The sequence below is a fragment of the Pelophylax lessonae genome (genome assembly GCF_965119305.1).
Source record: "Pelophylax lessonae genome assembly, chromosome: 10".
Taxonomy (NCBI): domain Eukaryota; kingdom Metazoa; phylum Chordata; class Amphibia; order Anura; family Ranidae; genus Pelophylax; species Pelophylax lessonae.
In genome coordinates this window covers 47,889,658-47,911,799 of record NC_138777.1, presented here as the reverse complement: position 1 = coordinate 47,911,799, position 22,142 = coordinate 47,889,658, and the positions used below count along the sequence as shown (strand labels likewise).

Genomic DNA, 22,142 nt, shown 5'->3' with positions numbered 1-22,142 from the left:
TACCGGTTCAGGTACTAATCAAATTTTTACCAGAATTCACACCTGAATCAGAGCCAAAGACGCACAGGACCCTTTTTTCTTGCGGACCGCGGCAGCCCCGGACCTGTGTGAACTGACTCTATTGAGAGCCGGTCACACTTGCCGATCATGTGAATTGAATGTGGGGAAACCCACATCTAATTTGCATAGGTGTGAACCCAGTCTTATTGAAAGATATTCAAAGGCTGCCATTGCTGCCACCTTCATTTCCCGGTTCACACATATGTGATGCAGGAACCTTGCGAATCCACTGCAGGTTCCCGCATCGCATTCAACTCGCAGACAGTTCACACTGCCATATGCGAATTGCTGGGGATGTCAATACAATGTTAACGACACCCCCAGATCAGTTCACATATCGCAGTTCCGAACTGTCAGTTCAGACAGGAATCGGATCGCATAGATGTGAACAATCATTCGATCCAATTCTTGTGCGGACCCAAAAAAGGGTCCTGTGCGAGTTGTGTCCGAATGCGATGCAAATTCACCTATACAATCAGTATGGCTGAATTGGCATCGCACAGACATTGCATGTGATTTGCAGAGCAGTGTGCTGTGAATCACATGCGATGTCTGTCATCGCATATATATATGAACCAGCTCTTAAAAAAAAAAAAAAAAAAGTCTGGCTCCATTTACATTTGTGATTAGGACCTCATCGGATTCCTGCAGGTAGAATCGCAGGTGTATGCAGGGAGTTGTGACCGTTCAGCGTGTATAAAGCAATGACAGGCTGACAGGAGCCTCATCTGTCTCCACATTCAGCAGTTAGGGACAAATGACCAGTCCTGGACACAATATTGCTGCGTCCAGGGCTGACAGTCTCTCCTTAGCCCAAGGATGCTGGATGTGCGAATACATCCAAACAGCGCCGGCGCCTCTCAGCCTATCATTGCTTTGTACAGGCTGTTTGCTCATATTGTGATTTCAGCTGCTGATTCTTGCCAAAGGCATTCAGTGGTGCTAATTGCAACTGCGAATGAGGCCTAAGGAGTCATTCACACAAGGCGTATCAATGCGTACTCCGTGCGAGGGCTGTCTTTACCTGCAAGGTACTCTGTACATCAGGGGTGTCAAACTCAATTTCATCGTGGGCTGCATCCCCATTATGGTCGCCCTCAGAGGGCCAGTTCTATCTGTAGCCCAGCACTATCAGAAGTTAAGAGCCCCCACCCTCTCATCCCTTACATCACAGTGTATCCTCTTTACCATGTGCTGCTGCTGGGAAGAAGCTGGAGGCAGAGCTGGGAAGCAGCAACAGCAGTGTCTGGAGGAGGGCTAAGACCAGTGGAGGTGGAGAGGAGGGGGTGCTGCAGCTGCACAAAGAGGTGCAGGATCTGTAGGACGAGTTGTGTCCTCCTCTCTCCTGCTAACTGCAATGTTGGGGGGGGGGGGGGGGGTGGTCCTCTCTGCAGCTGCAGGGGGAAGCACAGGATCTGGCAGAGATCTGTCCTCTCTGCTGCCATCTGCTGAGACAAGATGGGGGCAGAGATTAGGGAGATGCAGCAGCTGCAGGAGAGGGGCAAGGGCCACATGAAATGGCATGGAGGGCCGGATTCGGCCCGCGGGCCTTGTGTTTGACACCTGTGCTGTACATCCTCATACAGGCAGTCCTATTGATGTTTGTTGGGATGCAGCGGCTGCAAGGACACAACCTCTGCTACCAATCTGACATCCATGCAGATGTGAGTCTCTGATCACCACATTCTTGCAGTTGAAGACAGAACTGTCTGCATTGGGGCTGTGCGACTACACCCACATGGGTGTCAAGCTGGAAACAGCGGCTGTGTCTGTGCAGCTGCTGCATCCCAACACGCATCATTAGGACTGCCTGTATAAGGATGTAAAGAACACCTGAGCATTCCCCGTGCCGGTAAACTCGGCCCTAACATGGAATACTCGTTAATACACCTTGTGTGAACAAGTCCTTAGTTTAGTGTCATTGAATTCCTTTAGCAAGAATCAGCGGATTCCTGTGGTCGAAATCAGAATATGAGCAAACAGCTGCTGGCACACACAAAGCAATGATAGGCTGAGAGGAGACACCAATGGGACCACCTGCATGGGGATGCACCGAAAACGCATGCATTGCTGTGCAGGCAAACATGAGGTCTGATGAAGGAGCTGAGTGTGCATGCTCCGAAACGCGTTACGTCACTTCCAGTTGGCTTGCGGTTCTTCCGCTCTAACCAGCTCCTCTGTGGAGCTTCCTGCATCATCATCTCCCGGCTGCGGGCCGGTCGGGACCTGGAAGACTGAACACAGGAAGCGCTTACACTTTGGAACATGGACTTGAGAACATTATAATGTGAGTTATTACCTTTTGTCATGTAATAAAATTATTTCCACATTCAGCGGCGCCTGTTTTTCCTCCTCTCTTGTGCAGGTAAACATGGCCCCCTCACAAGGGGTGCACATTGATACACCCCAAGGCCTAAAGTCACCACAAGAGAACAGAACATTTTTGGCACCCCATGCTCCTCTCTCCTTTCCAACAGTCTGGGGCCTTGGGCAGCAGCCTGTTCTGCCTTTTATTATAACATGTCATCGCTATCAATCATCTGCCATTTTATGGCCATGGAGCCCAGGTTCACACTGAGGCCGTTTTGAAATCATGCGAGTTAAAGCGGAGTTCCACCCAAAAGTGGAACTTCAAATCTTTTGCTCCCCCCCCCCCTCCGATGCCACATTTGGCACCTTTCAGGGGGGAGGGGGAAAGGGTACCTGTTTTTGACAGGTACCCTTCCCCACTTCTGGGAACGGCGCCACAACGCAGTCCCTTGGAAGTTTGGCCCCCACCTCCTTCCCCCGCCGCCGGGCCAATCCAAACGCTCGGAGCGCTTCGCTCATGCGCAGTAGGGTCCCGCCTGTGAAGACGCAAGGCTTCACTGCCGGGTTCCCTCACCGGCAATGGCGGCGGCAGCACCTGACATCTGATGGAAACATCGGCTGTGGTGACGACATCGCTGGACTCCAGTACAGGTAAGTGTCCTAATATTAAAAGTCAGCAGCTACAGTATGTGTACAGTATGTGTAGCTGCTGACTTATAATTTTTGGAGGGGGTGCAGAACTCCGCTTTAAGCTGAACTCACACGACTTCAAGCCGGCATTTTAGTCCGAATTCGGGGGCGATTTCACAGAAATCTTTGCGGGTTCCTGCACAGATGTCTATGGTAATCGCACCCCCAAATCGCCAAAACTAGAACAGAAACTACTTTTGGGAATCATTGCGGTGCGCAAAGTCGGCGGCACACAGATTGAGATGTGTCATTACTGGCAATTGGCTCCGATTTGACATGTCAAATCGGACCAATGAGAACGGGGCGGATATCTTAGAGTCAGGTCTATGAAAACCTGTGGAATAATAGAGTGTGATAAAGGAATCATGTGATAGATGCAGATATACAGGGTGGAGTGCAGGTTTATCTCATTATCTCTCTCCAGCTACTGTTTATTGACTCTGCACTAGTTTTACAATCACAGCTCTGGTCACCAGGAGCCGCCATACCACCTCTCCTCACACCAGTGTACAGTATATATATACACACAACGTCAGGAGGACAACCTGTGTGCGTCACGACGTAAAGAGGACGCCTGCGCCTCGGCGTTGGCAGGCCTAAAGAAGTGGGCGGGGTTTTTTTTGGCAGCTTGCGGCTCCCTGATCTCGGAGCTTGTGCGCGTCTGGTGAGGGAGGTAGCCGGGTGCGCGCTCGTATGTCAAGCCAGGGCCCGAACTGACTGCGGCACCGGGTGAGGGAGGAGGAACGGGGCCTCCAGTGTGTCACTCCACCAGCAGGTAGGTGTCCGCTGTCACCGTGTGTGTACGAGGAGGCCAGCCGCTCCTCCCCCCTGTCACTGAGCTCCCATACTACTGACATCCCTCCTGTGTGTGCATTGTAATGCTTGTACGCCTGGCTCCTCTGTTGTATGACAGCGCCTGTGTGTTGTATGACAGCGCCTGTGTGTTGTGTGACAGCGCCTGGCGCCTGTGTGTTGTATGACAGCGCCTGTGTGTTGTGTGACAGCGCCTGTGTGTGTGTTGTGTGACAGCGCCTGTGTGTGTGTTGTGTGACAGCGCCTGTGTGTTGTGTGACAGCGCCTGGCGCCTGTGTGTTGTATGACAGCGCCTGTGTGTGTGTGTGTTGTGTGACAGCGCCTGTGTGTTGTGTGACAGCGCCTGGCGCCTGTGTGTTGTATGACAGCGCCTGTGTGTGTGTGTGTGTGTTGTGTGACAGCGCCTGTGTGTTGTATGACAGCGCCTGGCGCCTGTGTGTTGTATGACAGCGCCTGTGTGTGTGTGTGTTGTGTGACAGCGCCTGTGTGTTGTATGACAGCGCCTGGCGCCTGTGTGTTGTATGACAGCGCCTGTATGTTGTATGACAGCGCCTGTGTGTGTGTGTTGTGTGACAGCGCCTGTGTGTTGTGTGACAGCGCCTGTGTGTGTGTGTTGTGTGACAGCGCCTGTGTGTGTGTGTTGTATGACAGCGCCTGTGTGTGTGTTGTGTGACAGCGCCTGTGTGTTGTGTGACAGCGCCTGGCGCCTGTGTGTTGTATGACAGCGCCTGTATGTTGTATGACAGCGCCTGTGTGTGTTGTGTGACAGCGCCTGTGTGTTGTATGACAGCGCCTGGCGCCTGTGTGTTGTATGACAGCGCCTGTGTGTGTGTGTTGTGTGACAGCGCCTGTGTGTTGTATGACAGCGCCTGGCGCCTGTGTGTTGTATGACAGCGCCTGTATGTTGTATGACAGCGCCTGTGTGTGTGTGTTGTGTGACAGCGCCTGTGTGTTGTATGACAGCGCCTCTATGTTGTATGACAGCGCCTGTGTGTGTGTGTTGTGTGACAGCGCCTGTGTGTTGTATGACAGCGCCTGTGTGTTGTATGACAGCGCCTGTGTGTTGTATGACAGCGCCTGTGTGTGTGTGTTGTGTGACAGCGCCTGTGTGTTGTATGACAGCGCCTGGCGCCTGTGTGTTGTATGACAGCGCCTGTATGTTGTATGACAGCGCCTGTGTGTGTGTGTTGTGTGACAGCGCCTGTGTGTTGTATGACAGCGCCTGTATGTTGTATGACAGCGCCTGTATGTTGTATGACAGCGCCTGTGTGTGTGTGTTGTGTGACAACGCCTGGCGCCTGTGTGTTGTATGACAGCGCCTGGCTCCTGTGTGTTGTATGACAGCGCCTGTGTGTTGTATGACAGCGCCTGTGTGTTGTATGACAGCGCCTGGCTCCTGTGTGTTGTGTGACAGCGCCTGTGTGTTGTATGACAGCGCCTGGCTCCTGTGTGTTGTGTGACAGCGCCTGTGTGTTGTGTGACGGCGCCTGTGTGTTGTGTGACGGCGCCTGTGTGTTGTGTGACGGCGCCTGTGTGTTGTGTGACGGCGCCTGTGTGTTGTGTGACGGCGCCTGTGTGTTGTGTGACGGCGCCTGGCGCCTGTGTGTTGTATGACAGCGCCTGGCTCCTGTGTGTTGTGTGACAGCGCCTGGCTCCTGTGTGTTCAAGATAATGCCTGTGTGCCTGGCTCCTGTCTGTGGTGTGACCGCGCCTGGCTCCCATGTGTATGTGTGTGGTGTGTAATGACTGTGTGCCTGGCTCCGGTGTGTGGTGTGACAACGCCTTCATCATCACCCAGGAGCCTCCAGTCATCTGATAATCAGTGTTGTCATCCACAGACCTGTACACATGTTCAGTCCTCATCCTCCAGATCAGAATCCATGTATAATACATCTGTATATCTCTATCTATAGATCATAATACATCTGTACGGGTGCAGTGTCATCAATGGCCAAGATGTCCCCAGTGGTGCCTCTGATTTTATATTATTTTTTTAAAAAAATTAAAGGGACACTTTTTTTTTTTTAATCAGAGTATAGCATCAAGTCAAACTCCTGGGATATTGATCTTGTCAGTTAAGTAGCAGAGGGGGTTGTTAAATTAACAGGTGCACTAGATGGGCAACAACAAGACAACCTCCAAAACAGGAATGGTTTTACAGGTACAGGCCACTGAGATTTTATCTTTTCTGACTGTTTTTTCTCTAGTTTTGCATTTGGCTAGGGTCAGTGTCTCTACTGGTAGTATGAGGCCATACCTGGACCCTATAGAGGTTGCACAGGCAGTCCAACTCCTCCAGGATGGAACTTTGAAAACACATCAGATGTCAACTGGGAAAAATCTCATGCTGGATATCTATACTGATATGGACTGGGTAATGTATTAGGAAGGAAAGGATGCCACATTTTTAATGGAAATGAAAATGATCAGCCTACAGAGGGCTGAATTCAAAGACACCCCGAAAATCAAAGTGAAAAAATGATGCATCAGGATAGTCCATTTTACTGAAAGTTCATTGCAGCAACTCAAAATGGTCCTCAGTAGTTTGTATGGCCCCCACATGCTAGTATGCAGGCCTGACAACATCAGGGCATGCTCCTAATGAGATGACTGATGGTGCCCTGGGGTATTTCCTCCCAGATCTGGACCAGGGCATCACTGAGCTCCTGAACAGACTGAGGCGCAACCTGGCAATGGTGGATGGTCTGAAACATAATGTCCCAGAGGTGTTCTATTGGATTTAGGTCAGGTGAGCGTGGGGGCCATTCAGTGGTATCAATTCCTTCATCCTCCAGGAACTAGCTGCATAATGTCTCCACATGAGGCTGGGCATTGTTGTGCACCAGGAGGAACCCAGGACCCACTGCACCAGCATAGGGTCTGACAATGGGACAAGGATTTCACCCTGATACCTAATGGCAGTCAGGGTGCCATTGTCTAGCCTGTAGAGCAGTCTTTCTTCTACCTTTTTACAGTGGAGGAACCCTTGCCAAAAAGTCTAAGATCTCGGGGGAACCCCTAAAAAAAAAAAAAAAAAAAAAAAATAATGCAGATCTACAGCTCACAGAACATTGGATCTGATCAGCGAGCTGTAGATGTATCCACAAATATTGTAGAGATAGCTTTAAATAATAGAATAAATATTAGAAGTCACCTGACACCAACATTATAGTGTGAAACAGGCACATGGAAATCAATAGTTTTCTTTATGTCCCTGCAGAGACCTACGTTAGAACAAGCCCAAAATATTCTAAGCAAGTCACATTTGCAGGTATTTTCCATTCGTTTTTTTGCACCTATGCTGTGAATGAGGCCTTACTGAATAAATAGGACAGCAGACTATGGGAACAGTTGGGACTTGTTCACTACATACATGCATAAGAATTGATGGGAAATGGTGCAGGTTTGACCTTCATTTTCCTAACATAGATCTCTGAAAGGACATAAAGAAAACAACTGATTTCTATGGGCCCTGTTCACACCACAATGTTGGTGTCATTTGAGTATTTTTCTCTGCAGAAAAATGTATACTTGTTGCACATTTCTGTGCAGAAGAAATACACACATGATACCAATGTTGTTTTCAATGCGTGCTGACAGCTAATATTGTCAATGTGCGTTAATATTTGGTGCCTCCTCTATAGTTCCAGCTCCTCTGAAACTGTGAGGGCGGTGCCAGGAGGAGTGCTGACAGTGGGGGCACATGGCTGAATATTGTAAGGGGCGAGATCCTGTGTATGTGACTGAATGCAGGCTGCGGGGGGGGGGGGGGGGGGTGCGGGGACTGTGGCTACTGAATGTAGCAGGAAGTGAGATCATAATAGCACTATGTACAATTATGGCATAACATAAGGCTATTATAATCTCACCTCCTGCTACATTCGGCCTGATCCAGCTGTTTGCCCCCACTCTCTGCTCCCCCCCCCCCCTGCAGTCTGCATTCAGTGCTGTCATACACAGGATGTCCCCTTCTGTTCTTTGCTCCCCCCCCCTTATTCACTCTTTTCTCGCCTCCATGGTCTTCATTCTCGCCTTCCCTGCCTCCGTGGTCTTCATTCTCGCCTTCCCTGCCTCCGTGGTCTTCACTCTCGCCTCCATGGTCTTCACTCTCGCCTCCGTGGTCTTCACTCTCGCCTTCCTCGCCTCCGTGGTCTTCACTCTCGCCTTCCTCGCCTCCGTGGTCTTCACTCTCGCCTTCCTCGCCTCCGTGGTCTTCATTCTCTACTTCCCTGCCTCCGTGGTCTTCATTCTCGCCTTCCCCGCCTCCGTGGTCTTCATTCTCGCCTTCCCCGCCTCCGTGGTCTTCATTCTCGCCTTCCCCGCCTCCGTGGTCTTCATTCTCGCCTTCCCCGCCTCCGTGGTCTTCATTCTCGCCTTCCCCGCCTCCGTGGTCTTCATTCTCGCCTTCCCTGCCTCCGTGGTCTTTCTTCATTCTCACCTTCCCCGCCTCCGTGGTCTTCATTCTCGCCTTCCCCGCCTCCGTGGTCTTCATTCTCGCCTTCCCCGCCTCCGTGGTCTTCATTCTCGCCTTCCCCGCCTCCGTGGTCTTCATTCTCGCCTTCCCCGCCTCCGTGGTCTTCATTCTCGCCTTCCCCGCCTTCGTGGTCTTCATTCTCGCCTTCCCCGCCTTCGTGGTCTTCATTCTCGCCTTCCCCGCTTCCGTGGTCTTCATTCTCGCCTCCCCGCCTCCATGGTCTTCACTCTCGCCTCCATGGTCTTCACTCTCGCCTCCATGGTCTTCACTCTCGCCTCCGTGGTCTTCACTCTCGCCTCCGTGGTCTTCACTCTCGCCTCCGTGGTCTTCACTCTCGCCTCCGTGGTCTTCACTCTCGCCTCCGTGGTCTTCACTCTCGCCTCCGTGGTCTTCACTCTCGCCTCCGTGGTCTTCACTCTCGCCTCCGTGGTCTTCACTCTCGCCTCCGTGGTCTTCACTCTCGCCTCCGTGGTCTTCACTCTCGCCTCCGTGGTCTTCACTCTCGCCTTCCTCGCCTCCGTGGTCTTCACTCTCGCCTCCGTGGTCTTCACTCTCGCCTTCCTCGCCTCCGTGGTCTTCATTCTCTACTTCCCTGCCTCCGTGGTCTTCATTCTCGCCTTCCCCGCCTCCGTGGTCTTCATTCTCGCCTTCCCCGCCTCCGTGGTCTTCATTCTCGCCTTCCCCGCCTCCGTGGTCTTCATTCTCGCCTTCCCCGCCTCCGTGGTCTTCATTCTCGCCTTCCCCGCCTCCGTGGTCTTCATTCTCGCCTTCCCCGCCTCCGTGGTCTTCATTCTCGCCTTCCCCGCCTCCGTGGTCTTCATTCTCGCCTTCCCCGCCTCCGTGGTCTTCATTCTCGCCTTCCCCGCCTCCGTGGTCTTCATTCTCGCCTTCCCCGCCTCCGTGGTCTTCATTCTCGCCTTCCCCGCCTCCGTGGTCTTCATTCTCGCCTTCCCCGCCTTCGTGGTCTTCATTCTCGCCTTCCCCGCCTCCGTGGTGTTCATTCTCGCCTCCCCGCCTCCGTGGTGTTCATTCTCGCCTTCCCCGCCTCCGTGGTGTTCATTCTCGCCTCCCCGCCTCCATGGTGTTCATTCTCACCTCCATGGTCTTCACTCTCGCCTCCATGGTCTTCACTCTCGCCTCCCCACCTCCATGGTCTCTATTCTCGGCTCCCTTGTCTCCCCGCCTCCATGCTCCGAATTCAGAACTCCCGCTCTATGCATTCCTCCTGACTGCCCTCTGAGTTCTTTAAGCCAGAACTAGTGCTGGCAGTACTCTCTGTCAGCGCACATTGGGAACACTGGAAACAACATTGGGCGGACATACATCCGCCATAACGTTGAATTGCAGTGGAACCCCGGTTGAGAAACACTGCTGTAGAGGTCTGTGTGTCCCTTCATGGATATGCCTTCCCAGACCATCACTGACCAACCATGCTGAAACTGCTCTCACCTGTGAAAAGCACAAGGTGCCAGTGGCAGACCTGCCAATTCTGGTGTTCAATGGCAAATGCCAGTCGAGCTCCACTGTGCCAGACAGTGAGCAAAGGGCCCACCAGAGGACGACGGGCCCTCAGGCCACCCTCATGAAATCTGTTTTTGATTGTTTGGTGAGAAACATTCACACCAGTGGCCTGCTGGAGGTCATTTTGTAGGGCTCTGGCAGGGCTCATCCTGTTCCTCCTTGCACAAAGGAACAGATATCGGTCCTGCTGATTGGTTAAGGACCTTCTATGGCCCTGTTCAGCTCTCCTAGAGTAACTGCCTGTCTCCTGGATTCTCCTCCATGCTCTTGAGACTGTGCTGGGAGACACAGCAAACCTTCTGGCAATGACACATATTGATGTGCCATCCTGGAGGAGTTTGACTGCCTGTGTAACGGTCCAGGTATCGCCTCATGCTACCAGTAATGATACTGACCCTAGCCAAATACAAAACGAATGAAAAACAGTCAGAAAAGAGGAGTAGGGAAAAAAATGTCAGTGGCCTCCGCCTGTAAAACCATTCCTGTTTTGGAGGTTGTCTCATTGTTGCCCATCTAGTGCACCTGTTAATTTCATTAACCCCAAAGCAGCTGAAACTGATTAACAACCCCCCTCTGCTACTTCACTGACCAGATCAATATCCAGGAGTTTAATTGACTTGATGCTATACTCTGATTAAACATTTATTTAATCTTTTTAATTTTTTTGAGCAGTGTATAAAATATTAATTTAAAGAAGGGTAGACCTCACCTGCAACTATTGTATTTGATACAATGAACCAGAGCCCTGCCTTCCAGTCTCAGTATGTAGCAAGATTCCAAAACTGGGAGTTGTATCATACAGAAAGTTTAACTGTCCATGAAAAGCTACAGTGTGGCAATTTTTGTCTGAAAAAGGGACCTTAAACAGATGTAGGATCTGTTCACACGGTGCGCCGTCCGGCGACGTCCATTCTCTGCTCAGCGGGGGATCGATCCACCAATCCCCCGCTGAGGAGACGGAGCTGTCGGATCCCAGCTGTCCTCTATGGGGAAATCGGATGAAAACGGACCGCCTGTCCGTTCTCATTCGTTCTGATCCACCAGACTGATGGAAAATAGGGTTTCCATCCGTCCGGATTTCATGGGCCGGATCAGAAATTGGATAGCAGCGGGTGTCAGCAGACATGTCTCCGTTGACATCCGCTGCTCTATAGGGATGCATGGAGCATCCGATCAGATCCGCCTGAAAAACTGACAGGCAGATTGGATCGGATCGCCCGTGTGAAAGGGGCCTTAGACAGATTTGTGAACAATATTTGCGAGAAATAGGCCTTTTGTGTACATAGATCTTTGAGTTCAACTCATGAAAAATGGGGGCAAAAACAAAAGTGTTGCGTTTTTTTTTATTTTTTTTTTATTTTTATTTTTTTAAATATAATTTTGTTCAATGTGTGTATGTGTATTTATTGATCTAATCGATCTCTGCAGAATTTTAATAATTTAAAACCAGATGTTTTAGATTCTTGCTGCAGCCCAGTAGTTGTAGCCGATCCTCCTAATGGAAGATAAGATCTCATGTTCATCAGCTTCTTTTTTTTCTCTTTTTACATCGGTTTTAAAAATAGCTTCCACGGCCCATTGTTGATTGTTCATTATTCATTTTTCTGACACCTCTCCAATCTTTTTATCCATGACTTGTGTCAACAGTGTCACTACAAGCAAATTTTTCATTCAGGTCTTAATTCCTTGTAGTTAATGTACTCCGGTCAGCCTACTTTTTGGTTAATACTGGATTTTAGGTACAAATGGCACATGTGGAGGTAAATTCAGGGCTGCATTTGTTGAACCCTTTGTGTAAAATCTGATGCAGTTCTGCATAGAAACCAATCCAGCTTCCAGGTTTAAAGTCTAAAGTGGTTGTAAAGGCAGTTTATTTATTTTTTTTATTATCATAATGCATTCAGATAAAAAGCCTTCTGTGTGCAGCAGCCCTCCTAATACTTTCCTTAACCCCCCGCCTAGATCCAGCGATGTTGTAGGAATGTCTTGGCTGCCTGGAACTCCCCTCCTTATTGGCTGAGACAACAGTGTGGTGCCAGTGGCAGTGTGGGGCCAATGAGAGGGGAACAGGGGTGGGGCTGTGGCTCCATGTCTTAACCGATTGCCGACCGCCCACCGTAATACTACTGTGACAGGGTGGCATCTAGTCACATAGTACTACGTGACCGGAGTGCATGTGGTTTTGGCCGCGGGAGGAGCGGCGGCGATTTGCCGCTGCTCTCCCGCGATCATCCCGTCAAACTGAGCGAAGACCCGCCTGCTTATGTAAACAAAGCAGGCGGATCTTCTCTCAGACAGGCAGGGAGAGAGCAGCAGTTTCAGCTAAGCTGCAATCTGTCTGTGCCTGTCACAGAACCCCCACCCCCCCCCCCCCCCCACACACACACAGTTAGTAAGCATATTAGGCATACATTTATCCCCTTTGATCACCCCCCGTATTAACCCCTTCCCTGCCAGTGTCATTTATACAGTAACAGTGCATATTATTTAGCACTCTATTAGTGTCACTGGTCACCAAAAAGTGTCAAAAATGTCAGTTAGGGGTCCGATCTGTCTGCTGCAGTCCACTAAAAATCGCAGATCGCCGCCATTACTGATAAAAAAAATAAAAAAATAAAAATAAATTAAAAAGTCCAAAAATCTATCCTGTAGTTTGTAAACGCTATAACTTTTACGCAAACCAATTAAAATATGCTTTTTGGGATTTTTTTTTAACAAAAAATATGTAGCAGAATACAAATTGGCCCAAACTGATAAAAAAAAATTTAATTTTTAAAACATTTTTATTGGGAATGTTTTACAGCAGAAGTAAATATGTTTTTCTTTTTCAAAATTGTTGCTTTTTTTTGTTTATAGCACAAAATCTAAAAACCGCACAGGTGATCAAATACCACCAAAAGAAACCTCTGTGTGTGGGGAAAAAAGGACATCAATTGTATTTGGGTACAGCGTCGCACGACCGCGCAATTTTCCGTTAAAATAACGCAGTGCTGAGTCGCAAAAAAATGGCCTGGTCATTAAGGGGTTAAAATCTTCCGGGGGCTGAAGTGGTTAATGGACACGGGGAGCTGTGACTCGGCTCGGGTGCCCCCATAGTAGGCTGCCTCCTGTGGGGGCACTCAACAGGAGGGAGGGGCCAGGAGCACAGAAGAGGGACCTGAGAAGAGGAGGATTCGGGCTGCTCTGTGCAAAAGCATTTCACAAAGGTGGTAAGTATAACATGTTTATTTAAGTAAAAATAACCAACAGACTTTAGGATCACTTAAAGTGGAGTTCCACCCTATTTTTATACTTACCTCCATCTTCTCGCTCCGGGTCACCTGAAAAAGAAATGGATAATCGCATATTTTTTTTTTTTTTACTTACCTCGTAGCGAAGAAAATATACTTACCTTACTTCCTTCTTCCTCCTTCCTCGGCCGCGGCCCGTCGTCACTTCCTGGCTCTGCAATGATTCCTGGGAGCTGGACGTCATAGCTCCCAGGAATCATTGCGCCTGCACTGGCCCCGACGTCAGTTCCGGGTCGCGCGCGTCATCCCCTTCTAAACAGCTTCTGGGCATGCCCAGAAGCTGTGGAGGGATGACGCGCGCGACCCGGAAGTGACGTCGGGGCCGGCGCAGAGCATCGTGGGACCAAAGAAGGCGGAAGAAGACGCCGAAGAGGACGCGCTGGCTTCAAGCTGCCCACATCTGAGATGGCAGCGCTGGACAAGACGTTTGCAAGGTAAGTATTTGTCCTAACAGGTAAGTGCAACCCGGGACAGATCAGAGGCTAGCCATTGTGGAATGCACTAGCCCTGACTGTCCCGGGGGTATTAAAAAAAAAAAAAATAAAAATCCAGGGTGGAACTCCGCTTTAAGGCTCCATTCACACCTGGGCGTTTTCAGCTCCAAAAACGCTCAAAAGAAACGCTTCCAAAACGCCCAACAAGTAAAACCCCATTCATTTAAATGGCCCCTGTTCACATCTGAGCGTTTTGCAAAACGCCTGTAGCTGAAAAAAGTACATGAGATTCTTTTTGGCTGATTACCAGCGTTTTTGATAGATGTCAATGAAATACGCCGGTAAAATCGCGGTAAAAATCGCGGTAAAAAACGCTACGCTCAAGTGTGAATGCAGCCTTGGAGTCCATTCAGACTAGCGCGACTTGTCAGCCTGACAAGTCGCGCTCGGTCGCTCGCCATTGATTAGCACAGGACCGTTCTAATAGGAGCGACACAAGTCGCTCCGACTTAGAAAAAGGGTCCTGTACTACTTTGGGGCGACCTGGGAGCGACTTGCATAGACTTCCATTATGTGACCGTGTATCGCGACTTCACAGGTCACCCCTCGAAGTCGGGATTGCGCTAGTCTGAATGGGCTGTAATTGAATAAGATGAAGTTAGAAGCCGATTGGCTACCATGCACAGCTGCAGCAGAGTAAATTTCTCTACAGACTGGAATCAGTACAGAAGAGTTCAGACTTCACTTACTGGATGATTGTTCTGTGATTGAAGCCAGAAATAGAAAACGGCGAGCAGTTTAGAAAGGTCAGCAATGGCAGTCTCTGTTGTTTTTTGTTTTCTCCAAATGAAGATATTCTTTCATAAAATGGACTCCTGAGCACAAACATCATTGCTTTCATATTTTATTTTATACGTTTTTTTTCTTCATCCAAAATCATCAGTTCTTTCCCTTCCAAATCTCCAGATCTGCGATTGGGTATTTAAAAATAAATTGGAGTGTCTCTGCAGGCTGTCATTGTCCACTCCTTCAAAGAAAATCTTCTTTTACAGTTACCATCCCCCTCTGAATCTTCTGTCACTCTTCCCCCTCCCCCTTTATATTTCTAAATCTGACAGTCGCCATCTTCTTCTTCTCTTTTTTTTATGTCCTTCTGTTGTCACCAGCATTTTAAAGGTAACCATAAACAATAAATGTTCATTACTGCTCTACTGTACTGATCATTGATCTTTATATGGGCATCTGACAGTGTCTGCACACCTAGACATTTGTCCCCTTTTGCTGGACCCTATTATTGTACCCAAGCAATAAATCTTGATCTAGGAATATCTGTATAATAAAAGCTTTGGCAGGCGGATTAAAGAGGAAGTAAACCCTCCTCTGACACTTTTACCTATAGGTAAGCCTATAATAAATATCTGTAAATCTCTCCTAAACATGCACCGTTTAGGAGATATTTACCTTACATGCAGCCAGTGACATCACTGGCGCATGCGCAGCCGTTCCTTCAGAGCCCTGTGCCGTGACTGTCGGCTCCCGCGCGGGAGTGACGTCACCGCGGCTCCAGCCAATCAGATAGCCGGATGCCGCGATCCCGGAAGACGGGCGACTGCCTGTCATAGAGGTGAGCGGGCGGCACGGCGGGGGCTCGTTCTAAGGTAAGTATTGCATAATGAGCTAGTATGCGATGCATACTAGCTCATTATGTCTTTCTCTTTCAGGGTGGAAAAAAAAAAAATTTGAGTTTACAACCTCTTTAAATACTGTGTCTAAGGGGTGGCCATAGATGCAGGTTATCTTCCTGAGAATGTTGGTTTGGGAAATATCTTCCTATCCTGGAATGAGATGTATGAATGTAGGGTCTTGCCCTGGTCCTTATTCAATGGTGATAATGGTTCAGAGGACTCTCAAGAGGTGCTTCAATACACATTTCTTTTATTCCCTCTAACTCCGTATGTCACCTGAGGAATGAGTAATTCCCTCTGCTCCTGGGTATTAAGTAGAACAGACTTTTTCAACCAGGGTGCCCAGGCACACTGGGGTGCCTTGAGGTTTCTTAAGGAGTGCCTTGGCAAAATGCCTAAAAATGTATCAAAAATTGTATACAAGCCAGCAGGTGGATCGAACCTGCGTTATAGTTATATAAAGCCACGTGTTTCCATTATGCACCATTACAACTTTCTAGACACTGGCATCCTAACAACCAGTGACGTCATCAGTTACTAAGAACGATGTCTGTTGCCTTCACCCTCTCCCTCAGCACTGGGGTGACATTAGCTGACTGATGGAAAGAAATTGAGGGAGAAGAGAAACATTGGAATACTAGTCAGTACCAGTGTGCAAAAAGTGTATTTTCTTTAGAAGAATAAATCATCTCTAACGTTGGGTGTCCTACGCGTGGATGTTGCTGCATTATGTAAATCTATATGAACAGTTTTTTACATTTTACAATGGGGCGCCTCAAGACTGTCCATCATTTTTTAAAGGGTGCCTTGACTGAAAAAAGGTTGAGAAACACTGAAGTAGAATGTGAACATCTCTTCCTCCCACAATGCAGTGCTGGGTGCCTGAGTGGCCAATCACCAGTCTGGATTGTTGTCACATGGCGGACAGTCCTTGCCCCACCCCACTCACCTGTCCAACGGTCCAGCGATGCGGCCGCCGGAAGCCTCGATCCTCTCCCTTGGCGCCGGCATCACTGCTGTGGGCACCCGGCTGTTACAGTTTGCGGCTTCACAGCCGGGTACCCACTGCGCATGCGCGAGTCGCGCTGCGCGCCGTGATTGGCCGGCAATCTTCTGGGACCTCTGACGTGTCCCAGAAGATTGCAGGGAGGGAGGGGGAGAGGAGAACTTCCGCTCAGGGCGCCGCGGCGCTCCGAGCGGAAGTGGGAGCGGGTACCTGTCAAAACTAGGTACCCGCTCCCCCCCCAAAAAATGACATGCCAAATGTGGTATGTCGGGGGGTCAGGACTCCCTAAAGCGGAAGTTCCACTTTTGGGTGGAATTCCGCTTTAAGTTGTCCTCTCCTTTTTTAATGGAAGGGAATGCTACTCAGGATATTATGTTTTTGCCTTGATTTTATAGATTAAAATAAATAAACAAAGCCATGTGGAGCTATAGAAAAGAGGAATCCCAGATAGGATTAAGGCCCCTTTCACACTTGAGCGACCTGAAAGTTGCTTGAATTGGACGTGACTTGAAGCAATGCCTGTGTAATCTTCAGGTCTATGGACCTCAAGTCGCATCAAAGTAGTGCAGGGGCTACTTTGAAGTCGCTTTGACCTTAAGTCGCACAGATATGAATGGTACTCATTGGAAATCGTGGGGTACGACTTGTCATGCAACTTTGCTGTCCCAAGTCGCAGGACAGGTCACACAAGTGTGAAAGGCCAAGGCAGCATTCACGTAGGCGTTAAACCATGGTGTGAATCCCATTTGTAGAAATCTGATTCCTGCTGCTGGGATTGCCCTCTGTGGCTGTCGCATACGAAGAGAGACGGATCTACAGTGAAACGGGTTGGTAAATTTGAATGAGTAAGTTCTGTTAAAAATCTAGCTGCTCCCCTTCTTCACAACAGCAAAATCACTCCAATGCCAGGATAAGGTCCTTTAGCACCCAAGACAAAAAGGCCAAAGTGCCATGAGCCGTGCACTACTGTAGAGGCATTGGTTGCAGGTCCTGCCCTTTTTCTGCCACGTGCTGCTGAAGAACCCAAAGTTGCTGCCATTTTGCCTACCGCCTCAGCTCAACTCTGCACCACTCTCTCTGTTAAAATATTTACCCTATAAATTAAATGGCCCCCCTTCTATCCCTTCATTCAGAATCTGCTGACATTACCTGAACATTATCTGTGAAATATTCCTTCTGCCTTCTCACCACCCACATCTACTACCTCTTGTCAGTGATGGTTCCATCCTCTGCCAGTGCCCAATTCTCATGATAACTGAATTTTCATTTTCTAGTTATCTGTTCCTAATATCCTCTGTGTCACCTTCCAGCTTACCTACTGTGTGTGTGTTATTTATAGAATGATTTAGTAATCATAAAATAGGTGACATCCCGGTCACCTTTCTGTGGTCTGCCCTGTCAGGACGGTTCATCTCCCCCCCCCCCGCAGATCTCTATTGCCAGATCTATACTGACTTTAGCTAAATATTCTTTAGGTGTGTTATAGCCGGCTGTATGAGTCAGCGAGTCCCAGGAGAGTCAGCATTTGGCATCAGATAACAGACTTCTGTTCTAGAATTCTCTTGGATCACGTTCTAATGCTTTTTGTGACATTGGGCCTTCTTTATCAAGGTTTCTGAGAGGCTACAATGGGTAACACGGGTATTTGATCTTGGATACTTTATTGAGTCTGTTGTGCTTGGAATGTGTAAGGCTTCATTCACACTAGCGCAGCTCCAACAGTCACTTGATTTCTGGTGCTATTTGATTCGACTTTACACTCAATGGACCTAAGTCGCATCAAAAGTTGCACGTGTGTGTGTATGTATGTATGTATGTATGTGTGTGTATATATATATATATATATATATATATATATATATAATATAAATTTTTTTTTAGATTTCTTTTTTAATATGAAAACTAGGGAGGATTTTATAGCGGCTTTGAACCATAATAAAAAACGATTCTTTAAAACCTGGTCTTACTGGATAGATAAAAAAATAAAATATATATATATATATATATATATATATATATATATATATATATATATATATATATATATATATATATATATATATATATATATATATATATATATATATATATATATATATATATATATATATATATATATAATTTTTTATTTTTTCTTACAGGTAAGCTTTTAACCACTTAAGCCCCGGAAGATTTTACCCCCTTCCTGACCAGGGGGTATTTTGCGATTCGGCACTGCGTGACTTTAACAGACAATTGAGTGGTCGTGCGATGCTGTACCTAAACGAATTTGACGTCCTTTTTTTCCCACAAACAGAGCTTTCTGTTGGTGGTATTTGATCACCTGTGCGATTTTTTTTTTTTTTTTTTTTTTTTTTTTTGATCATGCACTATAAACAAAAAAAGAGCATCAATTTTGCAAAAATAACAATATTTTTTTTTATATGAAATTCCCCAAAAAAAAAAAAAAAGTAAAAATCAAAATTTTATTTAACATTTTCGGCCAATTTGTTTTATGCTACATATGTTTGGTAAAAAAAAATCGCAAAAACTTATTTTGATTGGTTTGCGCAAAAGTTATCGCGTTTACTAACAAAGGGAAAGATTTTTGTCATTTTTGTTGTTTTTTTAACGCGTAATGGCGGCAATCTGCGATTTTTGGGGGTACTGCGACATTGCGGCGGACAGATCGGACCCTTGACTGACATTTTTGACACTTTTGGGGTTACCAGTGACATTACTGCAGTAATCAGTGCTATACATATGCACTGTTACTGCAAAATTACACTGGTAGTGAAGGGGTTAACTTTATTTGAGAGGGATGGGCTGTGTGTGTCTCTAGGGGCGTGATTCTAACTGTGATTGGCTGTCTGTTGAGCTGTAGAAACAGTGAGCAACGGTTCTACATAGTAGAACCGTGTGATCACAGTTTCTACACAGGGGAGAATGACAGGCGGCTTGTTTACACAAGCTGCCTTTCTCCCTCTGCAGCGGCGATCGCGGAGTGACCGGCGGACATCAGGTCCGCCGGTCACACGCGCGGGGGGGTTCGGGACCACGCGGGAGCGCGCCTCCGGCGGCGCGCGCTCGCTCCCTAGACCCTCACAGGCTAGCGACGTAGACCTACGTCACTTTGCCTGTGGGGGGCTGACTGCCGACGTAGATAGTCGTGCGGCAGTCGGCAAGTGGTTAATAAAGTCTACCTGTAGGTAAAATGTTATCTTCTAAACTTGTACCGTTTAGGAGATATTTTCTTGTTTGGCTGCCTGGGACGTCACCAGTGCATGCTGTATGAACGAATAGCATCCTTATGCCATTCATTCAGAGCTTTGTGTCACGGCCACGACTCCCGCACACGTGCCGGGGAATGGCGGCATCGCTGCTTGGACATTCAAGAGGATGGAGGCCACGAGCCTGGAAGGCAGACCAGATGAAGATAGAAGCCCTGTCAGCAGTGACAGTGCGCCACTGGAGGGCTTTGTTTATGGCTGGGTTTTCACATATGGGGTGCGAATTGAAGCCCGGTTTCACAGCTAATTGACAAAGTAGTTTAGTGTTTCAGGTCCATTCTTGATTAGATCTAGATTTTATCCTGTTCACAACTAAATGACATGAGCGATCCAGAAGCCCCTGGCCTCTGCAAGGGTGAAATGTTTTGATTTTCATGGTGCTGGGCTTTATAAAGCTATAGACTTCATTAATGTATTGGAAATGACAGAGCTGCAATAATGTGTACCTTTTTTTTTTTTTTCTTTGAATGCAGTTCAGTTTTAAAGGGACCCCTTTTGGCATATTTGGAGACCTACTGTCACAGTAGGGGTGACTTGGCTTTTGGCGGGGGGGGGGGGGGGGGAAGGCATGGAGGGGTGGGAGGAGGGGTAGGTGTTTTCAGTGCCCCTCTGGGGTGAAGTTGATTTCAACAAGGTTGTCCATGTCTGAAATGTAAGAGGTATATGGAAGGATAGAGATTAATGAAGAGAATCGTGGTATATGGAAGGATAGAGATTAATGAAGAGAATTGTGGTTTCTCAGAGATTTAGTAGATTTTTAGGATGTAACTAGTAATGTGCGATTTATTCTTGTGAGAGAGTAAAATCGATCCAGTAAGACCAGGTTTTGAAGAATCGTTTTTTATTATGGTTCAAAGCTGCTATAAAATCCTCCCTAGTTTTCATTTTGTTTACTTTGTTTAGCCAGAGGTGACTGGAGGAGGAACGGCTTGTTCTCAGTGGAGTAGAATTCAGTCTTTTGCCATTATAAGTAAATCTAGGCGTATTGGGTGCTTGTAAAACGTTGGTGGTAAAAGGGTGAGGTAGAGAAGAATGGCAGCAGGATCATTCCCTAATTAAATGTCAGTTTATACAACATATCCTTCACCTTGTTCCAGAAGACCTGTAATACAAGACAATCACAAACAATTTGTAGCTAGGATCCCTTCTTTTCTTGGCATTTCCAACAAAGGAGTGAGCACTGTGGGAACATTTTGTAAAGTTTGAGATCATGATGGCACTCAGGTAAGTATTGGGGCGGCTGTAAAAACCTGGAGCCTTGTTTTTTCACATTTTTGGTGTTTTGTTCGACATGTGCAAAGAGAAATCACACAAATACTTATAAGTATAACATTTATTATTAATGACAGATACAGATAAAGAGAAAGAAAATATGACAAGAATACTTAACTAAAGATGCTGTTTCGCCATAGAGTACCCATTGCCTTTCATACAGCATGGCCAGATGATCAGATCAGATGCTTGCATGATGCAGCTCTGGATTGGGGACTAACCCTTTCTAGTTTGGGCTGTGGTAATTTAGAACTTATTTGCCATAATAAGTAAATCTAGGCGTATTGGGTGCTTGTAAAACGTTGGTGGTAAAAGGGTGAGGTGGAGAAGAATGGCAGCATGATCATTCCCTAATTAAATGTCAGTTTATACAACATATCCTTCACCTTGTTCCAGAAGCCCTGTAATACAAGACAATCCCAAACCATTTGTAGCTAGGACCCCTTCTTTTCTTAGCATTTCCAACAAATGAGTGAGCACTGTGGGAACATTTTGTAAAGTTTGAGACCCTGTACCAACTTGACTCTTGAACCCTGTTGATATTGACACTGTATGGGCAAGCGGGATGATCCGTTCTTTTTGGGGTTGCCTATGATAAGTGATCTTGGACAGTGCCAGGTCATTAAGGATGTATTGTTTGTTTTTCTTTCTTTTTTTTTTTTTTTTTTTTTTTAAGAACAGTTTGACTGTGCTACTGATCAAGCAGTGGCTTTGAAGTATTGTGGAATCTCCTCTTTGGGGAGACAAATGAGAGTTATGTTGGATAACAGTTGTTCTCATTGGATCTAGAGTTTTCCACATTGTTTGCATTAGTCTATAATTCTGGCTAGTTGCCTTTCTCCGTGGTACTTGAAGGGGCCAGGGAAACCAATGCCCTCTCTGGTTGGGTTGTAATATAAGGGTATGGTTAAGTTGATGTGACTTCTTTGCCAAGGAAAACTGGCTACATTTTTGTGCTTGTTTAGGAAAAGCCTTTGGGACTCCCATGAGGAGAGTTTAGAGAAGGTGTAATAATGTTGGAAGAATGTTCAGTTTAGGGATTCCGTTCTTTCCGAACCATGAAAAAAGTTCTGATTTCCAGGTCTTATCTAATTTTTGTCAGGAAAAGAGGGAAATTCCCTGTAAACAGGGAGTAAATTAATGCCTAAGGCTCCGTTTCCACTATTGCGACTTGACACATGTCAAGTCCCACAGCAAGTCAAAAACCATTAATTCAATTTTGCCCGTTCTAACTGCTGCGACTTGAAAAATAGTTTTTTCACTACTTTTGGGCCGACTTCAGTGCGACTTGTCCCTCATAGAAGGAAGGTCGCACTGA

General features: G+C 47.4%; 1 protein-coding gene across 26 annotated transcripts in view; it reads left to right on the top strand.

Annotated features, from left to right (window-relative positions):
- Positions 1 to 3,669: 3,669 nt before the first annotated feature.
- Positions 3,670 to 22,142, top strand: part of MADD (MAP kinase activating death domain) — a 188,998-nt gene continuing 170,525 nt past the window's right edge. For 18 of the 26 annotated variants that reach the window (XM_082270090.1, XM_082270091.1, XM_082270098.1 and 15 more), the window contains exon 1: positions 3,671 to 3,835. The gene's annotated coding sequence lies outside the window, so the exon portion shown is untranslated. Of the gene's footprint in view, positions 3,836 to 22,142 lie in introns of all 26 variants that reach the window. The other 8 variants (XM_082270087.1, XM_082270080.1, XM_082270075.1 and 5 more) reach the window with 2 other exon arrangements.